The 16,514-nt window shown below is 37.1% G+C and overlaps 1 protein-coding gene and 1 long non-coding RNA gene across 11 annotated transcripts in view; one reads left to right on the plus strand and one right to left on the minus strand.

Moving 5' to 3' along the window:
* The window catches only part of MCTP1 (multiple C2 and transmembrane domain containing 1), a 501,045-nt gene that overhangs the window by 83,658 nt on the left and 400,873 nt on the right, over positions 1–16,514 (plus strand). The window lies entirely within an intron of this gene.
* The window catches only part of LOC123791464 (uncharacterized), a 94,463-nt gene that overhangs the window by 15,629 nt on the left and 62,320 nt on the right, over positions 1–16,514 (minus strand). The gene's annotated exons all lie outside the window — the stretch shown is intronic.

Raw genomic sequence — 16,514 nt, forward strand, 5'->3', positions numbered from 1 at the left:
TTTTAAGCACTAGGAGAGAAATGGATTACTCAGCTATAATAATGTAACTTGGAACAGGGGTTGGAGTCAGTTCAGGAAACATATATTCTTCTTGGTTGTTAGTGACACACGTTGACCATTTGAAAAAGAAGAGTAGATAAAATATTTTCAAGCAAACCAATATATTATTTTTACCTTTCTAAAAATATTTGAGAAAATGAAGCAAAGGAAAACAACTCATAGGGACTCATGACTGAGAGCCATGAATTAAATGAGAAGGTGTAAGGGTAGAAAATAAAAACAAATTTCTCCTCTGGGTAAAAGGATGAAGACTCCAGCAGATGGCTTCTTAGATTAATGGCCTCCTTTGCAGATTCATATGTAGAATAGAAAGCAATGTATAGATTGGCATATATTGTTGTATTTTTGTCAGCATTATTAAACTTTTTGAAACCTAGGGATATTTAGAAGATTTTAAAAGTTTTATTCTGCTTAAATTAAGTTTCAGTCTGAACAGAGACATTTTTAATGTGAACCCTTTGTACAGATATTTAAATAGTGTTCCCTGGCATATTTTAAGGTTTCATGATGAGTAGATTTTATGTTTTCATTATAAAAATTAAAATGGAAAGAATAGAGAACATTTGCTTAACAATTTTTTATTTCAGTCTATTATATACTTTGATCTTCAGAATCAAATAACTTGTAACAAAGTTGTGGAAATTCATGAACTGTCTGGGAGCTATTTAACTGTACAGGACTTTACGTTTCATGCTGGTTTCACACCATTATCATGCTCCATAAAACCAAATATATTAGTTAGTTTTCAACTCTATTGGAATTTTGAAGATTTCAGAATTTTAGTCCCTGAAAGAGTCTTATTTTTGGTTACTTATGTTGTTTAAATGAAAGTTAATTCTCAAACTTTATCAAGTATCCATATAGTAAATCTCTCTCTTCTGCCAAGTTTTTCCCCAAATATGCATCAAATAGCACTTGTACAGTATTTAATACATGGAACATGCTTTCCGTTTTATTTGGTTGATCCTCCAGTCTTGTCAGGAAAATAGGGAAGTAATTATTTTTATTTCTGTTTTTCCAGTAAGGAAACTGGGGAGCAGATAGCTGGTAAGTGTCGTATATTTCAGGTTTCAATAGCTCAGCTCTTTACATATCGGAAAATATAGATTCCATATCGGAATGCCCTTAGTAGATTTCCCCCCAATTTTGAATGGGAGGAGATTAGAAAGCCAATATCTGTAGAATATAAATGTCTAAAAAGAAGAGGTTTAGCAGAAAAAAAGTACAAAAAGAGCTTGGTGTATTGCTTTTATGGTGAATAATTGATTCCCTAAATAACCAACCCCACAGTAACTGAACGCTGTCTTTATGCTTAGCATCTCAGACATCTTTCCCCGTGTCTTAATTTTTTTAAAAAATTAAGATGATGATGCTATCTCCTAGAACTGACTTCTCTGCAGACTAGTTGGAGATTCCAAATATCTGGGCATCAGAATTCATTGCCAGTTCCAGGAGATGTAAAAGGTAGAGAGCTGTTTGTATCCTTCCCAGGTTTCCCTTCCAGGCTGTGGTGTGTTGCTGGAGTATGTGTATTAGGAACACATTCTGTTGCTTTAAAAACGCAGCAAAAATTGAGGCAGTTGAAGGCCATTAATAAAAGGCTGATAGCTTCATCTTTTAAACTTACTTTTCTCTAACATATACTTCAACGTTTTTGCCTATGTGTCACTCCTGCCAGGTATGGGTATCAAAGCCACCAATCATTATTTTCCATGTCATCTAGTCTCCCAGTCTGTTTGTTGATTCTCTGAAAGTGCTTGGTAATCAAAAGTGCATAGTCAAGGGAAGGTGTGTTTGTTAGATGTGTTCCTGAAGTGACAAGTTTATTTGTTTATTTAAACCTTAAACATAACACTGATGAAGCATATGTGGAAGAAATACAAATTAAAACCTGTGCAAATTATGTCACCATCAGAAGTATCTCACTAAACTGTAAGCTTTAGGGTTTCCATTTCCCCACATGCCCTATGTTGTGGAAAGGTAACAGGAAAGAGGCTTTATCTCTCACTGATTTCTTGGCTTGTTTTTTTCCCCTCCAGCTTTATTGAGATGTAATTGAGATATAACATTATGTAAGTGTAAGGCGTACAGTGTGATGATTTGATATACATATCTTTTGCAAAAATGTTTACCACAGTAAAATTAGTTAATACTTCCTTCACCTCACATAGTTAGCATTTTGTTTTTGTGACAGTGAGAACATGAAAGTTCTACTCTGGTAGCAACTTTCATGTGTCGTTAACTATGGTCACCATGCTCTACATTAGATCCCCAGAACTTACTCATTTCAAAACTAAAAATTTGTACCTTTTGACCAATATCTCCCCATTCCCCTAAGCCCTCAGCACCTGGTAACCAACCACCATTCTACTTTATGTTTCTATGAGTTTGATATTTTTAGATTATACATATAAGTCACATCATACAGTATTAGTCTTTCTTTGTCTCACATATTTTATGTAGCATAATGCCCTCAAGATCTATCCATGTTGTCATAAAAAGGCAGGATTGTTTCTTTTTTATGGCTGAAATAATATGAGTGTGTGTGTGTGTGTGTGTGTGTGTGTGTGTGTATGTGTATGTAACACTCTTTCTTTATCCATTCATCCATTGATGGACACTTAGATTGTTTCCGTCCATGTCTTGGCTATTACAAACAATGCATATTCTCTCTTTCCCATCCTGCCCTTTAAGGCCATCTAACCAGCATATAACATGCCCGCACCAGGACCTCCCCAAATACTTCATTGCTTCTATTCTCAATTTCCTAACCTCCTTTTCTGTCTGTCCTACAGTCGTGTGGATACTTAGTTTTTAAAATAACTTATTGAGGTATAACTTGCATACAATAAAAAGTGCAGATCTTAAGAGTACAGTTTTGTGGTTTTGACAAATGTGTATACCATGTAACCAGTACACTAATCAAAACGCAAAGTATTTCCATCATCCCAGAACACTCCCTCCTGTCCCTTTGCAATCACTTTTACCCCTCTCTTTCGTTCAGGCATCCACTGATCTAATTTTGAGCACAATAGATTAGTTCTGTTTGCTCTAGAACTGTATATAAATGAAATACTGACTTCTTTCATTCAAAATAATGTTTGTGAGATTATCTGTGGCGTTGCATGTATAAACAATTTCTTCATTTCTATTTCTGAGTGCGATTTCATCATATCACTCTACGATAAGTTGTTTCTCCATTCACCTGTTGGTGGACATTTGGGTTATTCCCAGTTTGGGACTCATATAAACAATGCTATATGAGATTATGTATACAGGTCTTTTTGTTTTAATAAAACTTTTTATTTTGAGATAATTGTAGATTCACATGCAGTTTTAAGAAGTTATGGAGAGATTCCATGTACCATGTATTCAGTTTTCTCCAATGATAACATCTTGCAAAATTATAGTATGTTATCACTACCAGAAAATTGGCATTGATATAATTCACTGATCTCGTTCAGATTTTCCAGTTTTACTGATTTGTGTGTGTGCATGTGTGTTTGTGTGTGTGTGTGCACGTATGTGTGTGCATTTATTTCTAGGCAATTTTATCCCGTGTGTGGTTTTGTATATCCACCCCTGCAGTTGGATGCAGAACAGTTCTATTACCATGGAGATCTCTCACGTTGCCTTTTTATAACCACAGGCATCTCCCCCCATTCCTAACCCCTGGAAACCACTAATCTGCTGTCCACGTTTATAGTTTTGTCACTTCAAGTATGTATAAATGGAATCACACAGTATGTAACTTTTGAGATTGGAATGTTTTACTCCACATAATTCCTTTGAGATTTATCTACGTTTTACCTCTACCCGTGGTGGTTACTTCCTACTGGAGGTTGTTTCAGTTTGGGGCTATTATAAATAAAGCTGTCATGAGCATCAGCGTAGTGGCTTTTGTGTGAACGTAAATTTTCATTTCTGTGGCATAAATGCTCAAGAGCACAATTGCTGGGGCATGTGGTGATAGTAAGTTTAGTAGAACTGTTTTCTGGAGTGTCTGTACCGTTTCACATTTGCAGCAGCGGAGTATGAGTGATGCACAGCCCTACATCCTCACGAGCATTTGATGTGGTTACTTGTTAATTTTAGCCATTCTTTATTTTGTAGTGATACCTCATTGTGGCTTAATTTAGGTCTTGAATGGCTAATGGTGTTGAGCATCTTTTCATGCACCTGTTTGCCGTCTGTTTATCTGTTTCAGTGAGGGATCTCTTCATGTCTTTGGTCCATTTTCTGTTTGGATTTTTTGTTTCTTTCCTGTTCCCTTTTGGGAACTCTTCCTGTATCTAGGGACTAGTCCTTTATTGGATATTTTCTCCCACCTATAGTTTGTCTTTTCATGCTCTTTTAAGGGTCTTTCACAGAGCAAACATTTTTAATTTTAAACAAGTTCATTTTACCAATTTTTCCTTTTGTGAATCAAGTGTTTGGTGTCAGGAGACTATTTGCTTAGCTCTAGATCTCAAAGATTTTCTCCAATGTTTATTTCTAAAGTGTATTTTTTTTCGTAAAGGCTTTATATTTTTACATGAAATCTGTGATCATTTTGAGTAAATTTTTGTATAAAGAGGTATGTCAACCTTAGTCAAGGCTCATTTTTTTTTCTTTTTTTTGACTAAAAGTGTCCAATTGCTCCAGCACTGGTGTGTGTGTGTGTGTGTGTGTGTGTGTGTGTGTGTAAATGGCTATCCTTCTTCCAGTGAATTTCATTTGCCTATTTGTCAAAAGTCAGTTACATATTTTGTGTGTCTATTTTTGGTTCTCTATCCTCTGCCATTGATCTCTTGTCTATACCTCCACCATTACCACGCTGACTTGATTATTTTTGGTATACAATAAGCCTTATTATCAGCTAGAAGATTTTTCTCCTTACTTTATTCTTCTTTATCAAGACTATTTTAGCTATTTTGAGGGCTATAATTTCCCATATAAATTTTAGAGTAAGACTGTCAATGTCTACAAAGATGGAATTTTGATAGGAATTAACACTGTACACCGATTTGGAGACAATTAACACCTTTAGTATGTTGAGTTTTCCAGTGCATAAGCAAGGTATGTCTCTGTATTTATTTGTGTCGTTGTTTACTTCATCAGCGTTTTGCAATTTAAAAAAATTTTTTTTTTGACAGAAGAGAGAAAGAGTGCTTGTGGGGAGGAGCAGTGGAAGAGGGAGAGAGAATCTTGAGCAGGCTGCATGCCCATCATGGAACCCGAAGCAGGTTTTGATCTCACGACCCTGAGATTATGACCTGAGCTGAAACCAAGAGTTGGACACTTAGCTGACTGAGCCACCCAGGCATCCTGCATTTTGCAATTTTGAGCATGAGATCCCATACTTGTTTGTTAATTTTATACTTAAGCATTTAATTTTATTTAAAGTGATCCTAAATACTGTTATTTTCTGAAAAGTATCAGAAGTCTTTTGCACAGTGCTTGCCTTCTCATTGTCTAACCTATGAGACAGAGTGAGCATCTTCTTATATATTGACAAAGAGTAAGAGCAAGAGTAAGAGTAATTTTAAGAGGAAGTTTTTGGCAAGGGTGACTTCTGGGACATCATCACCTTTTCCATCAGAACGACTTTTCTCATTTATGTTGAAAGTTCCTCTACGTGCTTATCTAGTTTCTTGAATGGTGGCAGTGTCTACGTTCCCACCACTGAGTATTTCTTCTGTAACCTCATTTACATTTGATTCAGTTTCACTTCCAGTGTTGTCATTTTTCAATCTTTAATACATTTTAATCTTTGTTGGCTAATTCTCTCTTGCAGTTATACATTTTTATAAAATAGCACATGTGTTTATCAGCGGGAGACAAGGAAACATCAAAAGTCTATGCTTTGCTTCTGCAAATGAACTGCATAACAGATACACCATGACCAGTCACAGACAGATTTAACCAGAAGTGATGTGATCAGTTATTGATTATCGTCTGCATGTATTTTTTTATATAGTGATTTGTGGACTGAAGGGCCGACAGCAAAGTTTGTACATTATGCAATTACTTACAATTCAACTATTATGGTAACTAGAATTTGAACTCTGTTGTTGAGGGACTGGTGTTTATAACTAAACCATGGTGACTGAGCTCCATGAATATTAAAGTGTGCAAAATGAGGACTGCCCGTGTGTGTGTGTGTGTATAACACAATGCCAAGATGTGTGATGATTTCTATGAAGTAAAATGAAGAAGGAGTGGGGATATTGAGTGTGCATGGGGAAGTGCTGTTTTATATAATGATGGAAGTCTTCTTGATAACCTAACATTTGACTAAAGACGTCCAAATGAAGTGAGGAAATAAAACATTGCTAAGATCAGGGTGAAGAAAATGTTATGGGGAAGGAATAGCAAAATCCAAGCTCCAGAGGCAAGAATGAACTTGCTGTGTAAAGGGAACAGAATGTCGGCCAGTGCAGCTAGCGTGAGCGAGAGGAGAGTAATCAGAAGATTAGCTTGGAGAGGTGTGAAGAGGACAGATCATACAAGGCCTTATAGACCATAGTAAGAACTTTGGATTCTATACTTTGTGTGATGGGAATCCACCAGAGAGTTTTAAGCAGAGGAGTGATATAATTTTATGGGCTTTCTTAGATCATTCTGACAGCTGAACTATAAAAATTGGCTGTGGGGCAGCTACAGTGGAAGCAAGGAAACCAGTTGGGAGGCTTTCAGAACAGTTCAGGTGAGGGAAAATTATGCTTTGGGTCAGAGTTTTAGCAAAAGAGAAGGGAGAAGAAGCCAGCTCCAGGTTATATATATATCCTTAAGACAGAACTGAGCAGACTTATTACTAGATTGGGTGTGGGCTCTGAGGAAAAGACAGGGATTAAATATCATTCCTGGTTTTTAGCTAGGGCAACTGAGGGTATGATAGTAATGTGTACAAAGATGGGGAAACAACAGATGGAAATGGAGTGTACAAAGTTGTCTTAGACCTGGTAAGCTGAAATGCCTGTCATCACTTATTTAAAGACCAGGGAAGGCATGTGAGCTAGAGGTAGAGATGTGGGACTCCTCTACATAGATGTTACTTTGGGATGTCTACATCCCAAAACGGGATGAGGATCCTGCAGGGAGTGACTAGAGGACAAGAGATTGTGAAGGACCGTATCTTGTGGCAACCAACTGCACCAGTGAGATAGAAGGGGAAACTCCAGCAAAAGAGATGATAAAGAAAAGCCCGTGAGGCTATGGGAAGACCAGTGCCCAGAAACCAAATTTGGATAGTGTTTCAAGAAAGGGGAGGTTAACAGTTTTGTCAAAATGCTCCCAGAAGGTCAAGTAATGTGAGCTAATTAACCATTGAATTTGGTAGTATGAACAGGGGATGTTTTGGCAGAGTAATAGGGCTTAAAGCCCGGCTGGAATATCTGAGGACAGGCCGGGCGGTGAGAAAATGGAGAGAACAAATATTGACCACCACTTTGAAGAGAGTTGTTATAATGGAGAAGAAGGAAAAATGAGGTACTATTTGGAGCAAGATATTAGGTCTAAGGAGAAGTTTTATATATGTATTAAATATAAAACTCTATAAAAATTTATAAAACTATATATATATGTATATATATATATATAATTTTCAGAATATTATGTTTGTATGCATGAATTTAGTTACCACAGGTTAGTTAAAGAACACCAGACCCTCAACAAGTGTGTTCCAATTTCAGTATATTAACTGTGACTAAAGTACAGACTTGGCTCTTACCTCTCCAGTACACAAATGGTGATGTAATTAACCTGTGTGCATCTTGAGCAGTGACAGTCCTATTGCTTCTTTCAAAGTGTATTAGTGACTGTGAATCTGTTATCTAGCTCATGCACAGACTGCAAAACATAGAGGTGTTTTACTTATCTCTCAGTGATTATACCCCTATAGTTGGGTTTTTAAAGCACTATTCTAAATGTGAAAATTTGCTTTTTACCTTCAAACACAAAGTCATTAATTCAGCCAGTGGACCATAGAACTATTTCAGTGTCCAAAACCTCTTATCTTACATGGACTTTCAGACAGGGTGTTGAATTAAGATCATGAAATTTTTTTTAACTGAGTTTGGGAAAAAATAAGATATAACACATACAACTGAAAATATTCAACCATCATGGGAAGAAGTAACAGTGAATAATAGGCAGGCAGCATGGCAAAATCTTTTAACTTACTTTACAAATAACTTTGCAGTATTTGAATTAAATGTAAATGGAGTTATAGAAGAAAGAACTGACTTGGAAATGTTAGCACTGCTTGTAAGTGTTAACGCTATCTAGATTTGAGGCACTTATAGATATGCAGCCATGTAGTGAATGCACACTTATCCACACAGATGAGAAAAGCGGCAGTCATGTATGACGATGTCCCATAGGAAGTGATGCTGGCAAAAAACTACATTGAAACAACTCGGGGCGGGGGGGCATTTCGTGACTTTGGAAAATGCAATGGATAAAGTGTTGGAGGCTGATTCAAACTTAGAAACAAGTATGCCAGTTCACCAAAGCACAGAAAAGATGCTTGCTTCATATTCTAAGTCATACAATAAGAAGGAGGCAAGTTAGAAATGTAGTTCAAATTACTCTTGCTAAATTTTTTTTACAGAGAAATGAAGCACTTGAAGTTCCCAATATTTCTTATGTTTTAAACTAGAGTATGCTAAATAAACATTAGTTTTACTATTTTTTTCATTTCCTTATACATTTATAACGGACAATAGACATAGTGAAGAGAAGGGTCATATGCACCCCAATGTTCATAGCAGCATTGTCCACAATAGCTAACTTGTGGAAGGAGCCTAGATGCCCTTCAACAGATGACTGGATTAAGAAGTTGTGGTCCATATATACAATGGAATATCATTCAGCTATCAAAAAAGAACGATTTCTCAACATTTGCTGCAACATGGACGGCACTGGAGGAGATAATGCTAAGTGAAATAAGTCAAGCAGAGAAAGACAATTATCATATGGTTTCTCTCATCTATGGAACATAAGAACTAGGAAGACCGGTAGGAGAAGGAAGGGATAAAGAAAGGGGGGGTAATCAGAAGGGGGGATGAAGCATGAGAGACTATGGACTCTGAGAAACAAACTGAGGGGATGGGGGGTAGGGGAATGGGATAGGCTGGTGATGGGTAGTAAGGAGGGCACTTATTGCATGGTGCACTGGGTGTTATACGCAACTAATGAATCATCGAACTTTACATCAAAAAAATAAATAAAAATAAAAAATTAAAAAAAAAACACAACAAAAAAAAACAGGTAATTCTACTGCAAATCTGGATTTACCTTGAAGCTATTTCAAGCAGTCTTTACCAAAAGTCATGCTTTAGAATGCTTTAGAATTTGATTGAAAAGTGGAATTTTTCTATAGTGTAGGAGTTGGGGGGTTTCGTTTGTTTGGTTTGTATTTTTTTGGCATGATAGGAAGAGGATTTTGCTTTGGAAATTCTCGTTTTTTCCACGTGCCCCCGATCCAAAGTGTTGTTCTATTTTCTCCTCAACTAAAAATATAGCTTTATGAAAAATAGAGCTGAGGGTACAACATCTGTTGAACAGGTAGTGTCAGCCACCCCAGATGACAAACAGAGGCTAAGAACAGGAGGTTGGTTTAAAGTTTGTGCCATTTGCTGTGTGTTTGCTGTGCTAAACAGCAGCCAGTGTTCGAAACTAGTCCTCTTAGCTTAAAACTCGCCTGACAATAACGAAGCTTGTCAGTTCAGGATGGCGTTGAGAGCTGGAGAGGTGTCAGATGCTTGTGTTCAACATTGCTGAATGAATTGCAGTCTCACAGGATGATTTTCACTTGTATTTTAACTTAAAAAATTGGTTTAAAAGCACAACATGAGTTTAATTCCATTTTACCCATTGTACCTGAAAAAACAAGTGTTTTATTGTATCCTTGTCTTCAGCAGTATTAAAGTTATTTCTTCATTACTTGTGTAAGTAATATTTACTTATGCTTATTTACTCAAGCATGGATCTTGACTTAAGCATAGCCATTCTCTCCTCATTTACCAAAAACCTAACATTTGTCTCAATAATATAAGAAATGTTGAAGTAAGAAAGACAGGGGCACAAAATGTGAAAAAAATAAAGAATTCAATGTATGGCTAACAGAATGGGGATAGAAAAAAAGAATGGCTTTTTAATAATGAAATAAAATGTATATGTGAACTTAGTAAATATCCTGTTAGTTTGTAGACATTTTTTTTTTTTGTATTTTAGAATAATGAAAAATGGTAATAATTTATTGAGTACTTACTTTATGCCTGGTTCAGTTTTCCCTGCTCTCCGTGAAATAACTTTCAGAACCCACACAGCAACCATATGAAGGAACTACCAGAACTGTCCCCATTTTGCATATGAATTGAGTGAGCTTGCAGAGATGAGGTCACTCGCCTAGGGCCACAATGTTAGTAAGCGGTGGAACTGCCCAGCTCCAAACCGACCACGGTTAACAGCCGCGCTCTGCCAAACAGATGTGGCTTGTGGTGGTGTTGCTTATCACATTGGTACTTTTTCAGATGGCTGTATGTGCAAAGAAACAACTCTTTGTTCCGCTAAGCCATTTCTGACTAAATTCAATGAATGTTCTAATTTCTAAGTCTAATGTATATCCAATTCAGTGATTAAATATGATTTTTAAATATTAGTGTTGCCAGTGTGTTAATTACATTATACCACTTTAAAAATTGTATTTAGCTGTAAACATTATGATCAAAATAACACATTTACATAGATGAAAAGGTCATATAATGATCCATGGCTTAGATAAGAAGCTGTGGATCTCTCCCTAACTTTCTTGGCACACCCTGCAGCTTTCCCCCTCCTTTAGTCCTAACACGAGGATTCTAGTTCTTTCCTTCCCTCTACACATTCTCCTAGTATATTTAGGTTACATTTTTGTTCAATGCATCGTCAACGTTTTTAGTTTTATGACTATGTCAATGTATTTCACAGTTACAGCATAATTAATGTCCTTTCATGTGTAACTGATTTTCCTAATTTTTTTTGTTTAGTTTTCTTATGTCTTTCCACATTCTCCAGTAACTAATTTTCCATATTGTCACACTTGTCAAATCTACTGCTCTTTTTTTTTCCCCACCTTGGAGACATTCTTGCTAGAATTCTCCATCCCTAGCTTCCATCTTGCTGAACAATTGTCATCCAGGGATTCCGTTTGCTGTCAGCCTGGGCTTCCTCTTCACTTCCCTTAGGTTGGATCCCACTTCAGGGTCCATGTACATCTCCTTCTCGGCTTACCTCTTTGTTTTGGTGGAACATACCCTCCAGTAGTTTACTGAGAAACAATAGTTGAGACGAATTTTCTGTTACTCTTCACATACAAAAATGTCTTATCTACCGTTTGGTTAATAGTCCTGGGCCAAAGGGGCGCCTGGGTGGTTCAGCGGTTAAGCGTCTGCCTTCGGCTCAGGGTGTCATCCCAGAGTCCTGGGATCGAGCCCCACATCAGGCTCCTCCACTAGGAGCCTGCTTCTTCCTCTCCCACTCCCCCTGCTTGTGTTCCCTCTCTCACTGGCTGTCTCTCTCTGTCAAATAAATAAATAAAATCTTTAAAAAAAAATAGTACTGGGCCAAGAAGTAATTTTCTCTTAAAATTTGAAGATGTGATTCTTTTGACTTCTCCCTTCTAAAGTTTCTTTGAGAAGTTCAAGCCCTTTTGATCTCTGATTCTTTGTACTTGACCTGATTTTGTTTCTTGGTTTAGGATTTTTACATTATACCTGATTCTGAAATGTCATGATAATGAGCATTGACATGAAGTTTTTTTAATAGTTGTGCTGATCACTTTGTGGGCCATTTCATAACATGGATGTTCTTCATTTCTGGAAATGTTTGGTTCTTCTTTTGCTTCCATTGCTAGCTCTCTGTTCTCTTTGGAACATTCATTTATTTATTCAACGAATAGGGTTATTAAGCACCTTCTCTGTGCCAGGCATTGTGATTCTATGCTTGAGTTTGCAGCAGTGAAAGCATTGCTCTCACTGAGCAAGTTAGTCAGATATTGGGCCTTCTCAACTGAGCCTTTAATTTTCTTTTTATTGTTGTTCATCTGTTCATCCACTTTGCTCTACTTTCTGAAAGATGTCCATGGCTTTATCTTCCAGATTGTTTCCTGATTAATTTTTAACTTCAATTCTTTTTTTTTTCTAGTTGCTGCTGCTTATTCTCTGATTATTTCTTTTTTATAGTATCCTGTGGTTTTTTTTTTTTTTTTCTTCTCTGTCTCTGAGGAAATTAACTAAAACAAAAATTTTTAATGTATTCTTCTGTTCTCTGCATGGTCTCTATTTACTCTAAATTGCTTTTGTGGTTTGTTTGAGTCTCTGTCATGTTAGTGGCTTTCCCTAAATGTGTGATGATCCTTGTCTATGTGTTAGTATTTAAGAGTTAAGTACTAAAATGGTAATTAGATACTATGCCCGTGTGTGTGAGTTTATCATCTGTTAAAAGGAGGCAAGAGGGAAGACAAAGTGGAGCTGGGACGGGACATGATTGCTGGGATCAGAGTGTGGTGTGCCTTGTGTACCCAGATAAGCAGTTTAAGCTTCATTCTAGAAACGCTGATAATCTAAATGATATTCATGTTAGGTGAGTCTTTTGCAGTTATTCCTTTTGAAGATTTCATTTATTTATTTATTTTAGAGAGAGAGTGCATGAGCGAGAGAGAGAATCCCAAGCAGATGCCGCCACTGGGCATGGAGTCCTTTGTGGCGCTTGAGCTCAAGACCCTGAGATTATGACCTAGGCTGAAATCAAGAGTCCCATGCTTAACTGACTGAGCACCCAGACACCCCTGCAGTTACTCCCTTTAGATGCAAATTTCTGGTCTTTTTTCCATTGTCTCATAAACATTTCTTCCTGGCTATGATAATAGTTTAATATTAGTGACTAAATATTAATCTATTGCTCTTAATTGCTATATCTATTGTAATATAATTAGTTCTTGCATTTTCTTTTTGTATTTTGGGTTTTTTAAAAAAATATTTTATTTATTTATTTGACAGAGAGAGAGAGCACAAACAGGGGGAGAGGGAGAAGCAGGCTCCCCACTGAGCCAGGAGCCCCAGCAGAGCCCCATCCTAGGACCTTGGGATCATGACCTGAGCCGAAGGCAGAGGCTTACCTGACTGAGCCACCCACGCCCCCCAGTTCTTGCATTTTAAATACAAATATCAAGGAACAACTCTACCCAGTTATACTGTTACTGTCTAGGGAAGTGCTGAGTTCTAATTCACTGAAATCAATTACAGCCTCATTGGCCCCAGTGTTAGTCGCTCAACAGTGTGTATTTTCTGGGTACATGTTGTAGTAACTAATTTAAAAAAGGTAACATTGTCATTCTTTGTTCCATAGTACATAATAACTTTTCTTTGTTCAAAGTCCCCATATAACTTCTGACTCCCCGAAAAGTTAACTTCAATTAGCCTACTGTTGACTGGAAGGCTTACCAATAATTAATAGTCAATTAATACACATTGTATGGTATATGTATTATGTGCTATATTCTTACAATAAAGTAAGCTAGAGAAAAGAAAATGTTATTAAGAAAATCATAAAAAAGAATATATTTATAGTTCTGTAAGTGTATTTATTGAAAAAAAAATCCACATGTAAGTGGACTGTGCAGTTTAAACCTATGTTGTTCAAGAATCAATTATAATTCCAGGTAAAATAAGTGACAGTGTTTAGTTCAACAATTTATAGAAACAGAATACCTCAAGACACAATTTCTTTTCCTTAAGAAAAATGGCTGAAAAAATGTTTCAGTATGTGGTATATAATTTGTGTAAATTACTACGTGTGAAGAAAGTAGAAACAAAGTTCCTGTTCAGTGAATTTATATACTTTTTTATTGTTAGGGTCTGAGGCTGTTTGTTGTGGTCTCTCAGAGCCCTTTGCCCCCATAAGCTTTTGGAGATTTGCCCTCTGGTAATAGTGCCCCAAATAATGGAGCAATAGAGTAAAGGAGTGAGGTCCTCGGCCTCAATGCAAGGAGATGGCACACAGTGGCCCAGAAGATCCCATACTTTTCTCCATTCGCTTCATTATTCATTCAGCACAGAGATGTTTTATGTAGATTATGGATCAGGCACCACTAACAAAAAGCAATTTTTACATGTTGGTAAATCTTTGCAGTACCTCCCATAGAGCCAGACATCATACAGGCACCAAATAAATGTTGGATGATGAAGAATGGTAATTCATCTATGCCTGTGAAGAAGGTCAGGGAGGGCTTTCTAGCACTCTGGCAGTTGAATAGAAGAAAATCCTCAGTGAAGCTACCAACACAGGAGAGAGTCTTAAAAGTAACAAGAATTATGAGCTGCATTTGACAAGAGAGGTAAGAATCTAGCCAAGGGACCGTGGAATGCAGCAAGAATCTACTTTTTAAGTGTTTTCATGAAAAACACACTTACTTATATTTTGATTACATTACTATTGGGAGGAGTGTTTTGATCTAAAGAGATGAGCGCTTCTAGAGCAGGCTCACCTCTTTGGAGCACTTCAAGCCCTTATGAAAGAAGAAAAATGAGAGAGGAATTCCTTTGAGTGGCATAGAGAAAAGTAAACACACTGATTCCATTTTCTCCTTGGGGGAAAAAGTGTAGAAAGCCAGATCTTGAGCAGCCTGAGCAATTTTCACTTTCATGTAAGACTGGAGCTCATTGTTAGTGGTAGGGAGAGTAGGAGGTGACCTTCTGTCATTTCACATATGTCAGGAGAATGCTTTTTCAAAGACTTTATTCAGGGAATGCAGTTTATCAACAGTGGCTATAGATTGAATATCAGTGTGTACGGGGACTGAAGCTACCAAGAGAAATGGTAAGAGTGGCGTTACGGAAGCTTTGACCAGGAACCCAGTTACAAGGAAAGGGATGTTACTGTGGTCCTTATGAGTCCTGAAAGGGAGGCAGGTGAAATGCAAAATTCTGTGCCAAATGGGGAGGTCAGAGGCAGTGGGTAGAAATCCAGCATGGGCAAAAACACAGGAAATAGCCAGACAGAATCAGAAAGTATAAAACTATGTCTTCATTTCAGTTCAGACCAGGCATAAGCAAGCAGTAGGGGACTGAGTCCTCAGAGGTGGAATCACAGAGACTTACAGGTTAGGACACAAAGGTCGTGGTTAATCCTGTGGTTGAGGGTCTAGCCACCTTCAAGGGCTGACAGTTGTGTCACAAGCTGGTGAGGGTGAATTTGGTGGCTGGTGGTCTTTGCAGCAGACAGATCCTCTGAGGATTCTGCAGTTTTATGTGCAAATGGCATTTGAATTTCTCAAAACAAGTCACGCCTATTAGCTTGCTGATTCTCATGATAGATCTTTGACATAGATTGGTGTAGATGCATAATCATGATTTTTTTAGTATCGAGAAAAACGATTCCACACAAAACCATCAACTTGGCCAGCTTCGTTTCTACCATAAAAAAATCACAGATTCTGTGCCACTTATGCAAAGAGGGAGGGCTCCAAATATGTTCAGTGTTTTATCTTTCCAGAGTACAAAGTAGGATGGTGTAGGGTGATTGTTGTGTTTATTTCCTTTGGTTTCAAACTGAGGCACAAATGACTAACTTTTCACCAAAATGTCATCTCTCTTTCATTATGTAGAGTTGTCTCTGGGGAATCACTACTCAGCAAGGAATTCTATTTCTCAGCTTTTGTTTAATCTAGGTGGGGCCATATGACTACTTCCCACCAATGATTGTGAGTAGAAACTGTCACTTCTGGGTCGGGGTTGTTAAGAAGTGGGTGTGCCTTATCCATCCTTCTCTGTCTTTCTGTCAGCTGGTTGCAAGGGATGCCCTCTAAGGCCCTCAGGATGGGAGAGCCACCAAATGAGAGGAGCCTGGGTCCTTGATTGACCACCTAGAGAAAAGCCACCTGCCAACTAAGAACATTCACATTAGAAAGTGGGAAACACTTAACTCACTTAACTCAACATTTATGTTGAGTTAGGCCAGTTGGGGTTTATGTTCAGCATTTGTCATCACCCTATGTATTTCCTCTTACAAATGGGAATGAAAAAGAATTACCAGATTTAGTAAATAAAAATATAGGATATTAAGTGACTAAAGCCACAGGCATGAGCAAGTGAAGACCACTAACATTCTATATATATAGAATATATATACATATGTATTTATATATACATATATAAAATATATATCTATATTTCAAAACTGTAACTGTAAAAGGCATTAAATCAAGCAGAATATTGAATCATCAAATGGTAATATTATTCAATATGTAATATATCAAACTGATAATAGATTTGAGAATTTGCAGCATTCAGCTATTTAACCATTCTTATTTAGGTAAAATATTCTCAGTCCTAAAACAATATCTAGCTGTTATCAATGTAAATTTAAAGTGAAGTTTGCAAGTCTTTGTATCTTAATGCAGTAACATAGAGTATTTAAAAAATGGAAATCCA

The sequence above is a fragment of the Ursus americanus genome, chromosome 5, assembly GCF_024610735.1.
Source record: "Ursus americanus isolate L20-20 chromosome 5, mUrsAme1.1.p, whole genome shotgun sequence".
In the NCBI taxonomy this organism is placed as follows: domain Eukaryota; kingdom Metazoa; phylum Chordata; class Mammalia; order Carnivora; family Ursidae; genus Ursus; species Ursus americanus.